The sequence below is a fragment of the Egretta garzetta genome, unplaced genomic scaffold (assembly GCF_000687185.1).
Source record: "Egretta garzetta isolate BGI_Z169 unplaced genomic scaffold, ASM68718v1 scaffold1361, whole genome shotgun sequence".
NCBI lineage: Eukaryota > Metazoa > Chordata > Aves > Pelecaniformes > Ardeidae > Egretta > Egretta garzetta.
In genome coordinates this window covers 36,564-39,911 of record NW_009258692.1, presented here as the reverse complement: position 1 = coordinate 39,911, position 3,348 = coordinate 36,564, and the positions used below count along the sequence as shown (strand labels likewise).

Below are 3,348 nucleotides of genomic sequence, written 5' to 3'. Positions count from 1 at the left end.
GGGCGGTGTCCTGGGGGCCTGAAGCCGAACTCCCGGCGAGTTTGGGGGGGTTTGGTGTTAAATACAGGCGTAGGGCAGCGCGGCTGTCGAGGCCCCCGGCCCGGCGTTAGGAGCAGGCTCTCTCCCGGGAGATAAGCTCGTCCTAAGGAGCTGGTGGGGAGGAGGCGAGGGCTCCCCGTGTGAGCGGACGCGAAGGAGAAGGTATGGGCTGAATCCTAAAGGAATAACCCGGTTCAGGTGACCCTCGCCTGGCTTTTTTGTTAAGGTTTATCGCCTAACCCGATCCAGTTTCTGGAGGAGTTGCTATACTGAGAAAGCGAATCGAGGCGTAAGGTGCTCTGAGCACCCTTCCCCTCGCCTGGGTCTGCGAGGGCGGCATTAAGTCCTGCTGGTAAGAAGGGAACAGGGGAGGTAGTTCTTCAGGAATGGTGACTTTAAAAAAAGAAATGGCCTAGAGAGCGCAGGGTGAGTTCCAGACTTTCCTTTTCCTCCTCCCCATGCCAATAAATTATTAAGTAGGAAAAAAAAAAAAAAGAAGGTTTTGGGGGGGGAAAAAAAAATTGGGTGGCTTCTGGCAAGTCGACCAGCTTTAACACTGACCGCCGATCCCCGACTCTGGAAGTTTGGCTTCCCCACTGCAAGAGCCGTACGAGGAACTCTCTGTGGGAGCTTCCCTGATTCTGTTGGGTGGTTTATTTAACAAGTCAAGGAGAAGAGGGGATAGAAGACTTCTTAAAAACATTCTCGCTTGGCTGCTGTTCGAATCGTGGATCTCAGCAGGACCGGAAGAGCTCCTCGCTAAGGTGGGTGTTCCTATATGTATTTTTTTTTTTTTCCCCAATGCACTAACGATGCGCCCATCCCTCCTCTCCTGTAAGGAGCTGCTGGCGTGAGCCTTGTGCTGTCGGGGTGGATTGGGAGAGGTTCAGCCCCTCTGCGCACGGGGCCCAGCCTCGCTGAGATTTATCGCCTGCCTGGGTTAATAACTCTGCGCTTGGCCTAATTGTCCTGGCTCGGGGAAGTTCGGGAAGCTCGCCTGCAGGTGAGTCCTGATCAGGCGTCTTTTTGCTGGTGGAAGGGGCGAGATTGGTAAAGCCGGCTGGCCGGTGTCTTCCCGAGGAGCTGCTGGGTGCGATCCAGGGCTCTGGTAGGGACCTGGCGGTGCTGCCCGGCTGACGTCGGTGGCGGCGCGTCCCCTGCCCGCGCTCCCGTTTCCATGGCTCGAGCGTCGCAGGCGGTTACGCGCCGGTGTAGGGGAGGCTTGGGGAGAGCAGCTCCAGCGCTGCTGGGAGTTTCCAGCTTTGGGATTATATTTAGGATTTTCCTCTTCTCCCCGGCGGCGTGCGGTGGTTCGGGCACCATTCCTGGTTGGTGCTGGTGCTGCTCCATCTCAGCACCCCAGTAGTGACCGGAGAGGGGTGTTGCTGCGGGGTCCCTTTGCTGGGGCCGGTGCTGGTCAGGGCAGGCATTAGTGGCATTGGGAATCGAGGCTGTGGGTGGCACTCTGGCAGAAATTAGATTGAGGGATTAATTGAGGTGGCAGGAATTAGACAGGGCGATGACTAGAGGTGAAAAGCGCTTCCTGCACTTAAAGAGCCCCCTCTCCTAACTAAACCCATGCACCAAAAATCCCCCCCAGCCCTACCCCGGCACCACTGCTAGCGGAACTATTTTTGCATCTGGCTCGTTCTTGTGGGGTTACAAATACTTTGTCCGGTGACGCAGCGTGGCTGAACGCTGCTTCCTCCTCCTCCTCCGTCCCTCCCTGCTGTGGGGTGTCCCGGGATGGCTGTGCATGCTCCTCTGCTGCTGCTGAAATCGAGTGTATTTTGTTGAGCTGGGGCTGGCGGGTTTGCTGTAATTACCGGTGGGTTCAGGATCTTTTTCTGCCCTATGGGCATTACTGTACCGGCTCAGACCCGCTGTCCCCTCCCCAGCACTGACCCAGGTACAAAGCGCTACCAAGGGAAGGTCAAAAAAAAAAAAAAAAAAAAAGAACCCTTCTGAAGAGGACAATTAGGGATTAATCTTATTTCTCCTCAGCTCCCTTTGGTCGGCTCATCCTCTGTTTATAGCCCCACTTTTCTCATTAATCCATCGTGTCCCGTAGTGAGTTTGCCAGCTGCGGTTACCCGTCCCGCGGCTGTGATGCCTTGGGATGACGAGTGTGCTGGGACGGGTGTTGGGGTGGCCACCCCACTGCCACCGCGGGCAGCGTCCCGTCTGTCTGCCGGCCCGGGAATTGGGAAGGTTTGCCGACTGTGCGGCCAGGTATTTGGTCCCACAAACAAGCGTCAGCCAAGCAGCCTCGGCGAGCAGCTCCCGACCTGGGGGCCTGTCCAGCGCGGTCCCGGGCTCCTGGGGGAGGAGGTTTGGGGCTGGGACTGCCGTCCCGACGGACGGGATCTGTGCCCTCTGCTGTGTGGGGAGCTGCGGGGCAGCCGAGCTCTATCCTGAAGAAGGAGAGGGGAAGAAATGCAGGTCTGGTGTGACGGTGACCGCAGGAGCTGTCGGGGGAAGAGCTGGGCAAGCAGGGCCGCCGGGCCGGCTCCAGACTAATGGCCCTTCGCAGAGGCAGCTTCCAGTTGAAGGTGTCTGAGGGGGAGAGGAAGAAGCCTCCTGGTTAAGCGCTGCTGGGGCGGTGAAACCGAAGCATTTGGCTGTTGGCTTCTGTTGGCGTTTCCTTCTCTTGGGTAATCGGGGGGGTTGGGAAAGGTGGTGTTTGGGTTCTGGCTCCGCCTCGGGCTTCGCGCCTCTGCCGAGGCTCCGCGGCGCCGTTCATCCGGCTCTGCCGTGGTGGCCGGTCCTCGCCGAGCTGCGCCGGGTCGGGTCTGGCCTTGCAGCGAACGCGCGACTGGGTGTCTCCGTTGCGTCTGTTCGTGTGCGGCGGATGGAGGAGGCTGGGATAGGGCTGCTCCGGAAAATCCACTGCAGAGCCAAATTCTGACTTGGGAGTTGGTATTTGTGACTTCCGTGCCCATCCGGGCAGGAATGTGCTGTCGGGAGGGGGTGGTGGTGGTGGTTACCTGCAATTCGGGGGCAGAAATCCCCAGCATCCGCATGGGTTAAGTCGGATGTTTGGGTAAGGCTGGGACTGATTAACTGCGGAGCTTTGTAGGCACCAAAAGCTTGTTTTTCCTGTTCACCTTAAATTATTTTAATGACCCTGGAGTGCTGTGGAAGGTCTCCTCCAGGAAAGTCTCCTCCGGAGCCGGTGTGATGTGCCGCTCGCTGGTGCTGGGGGCGGGCAGGGGTCTTTGGGGACGCCTGTGCGGGGTTTTGTCACCTGTGCTCCGGTACGGGACAGCCCCGGCGCCATCGGCACGGGCAGCTCCTTGTCTTCTGCTG

At 58.5% G+C, this 3,348-nt stretch overlaps 1 protein-coding gene across 1 annotated transcript in view; it reads left to right on the top strand.

Annotated features, from left to right (window-relative positions):
* Positions 1-6: 6 nt before the first annotated feature.
* Positions 7-3,348, top strand: part of DEDD (death effector domain containing) — an 11,340-nt gene continuing 7,998 nt past the window's right edge. Inside the window, exon 1 of the mRNA XM_035888744.1 lies at positions 7-803. The gene's annotated coding sequence lies outside the window, so the exon portion shown is untranslated. The remainder of the gene's footprint in view (positions 804-3,348) is intronic.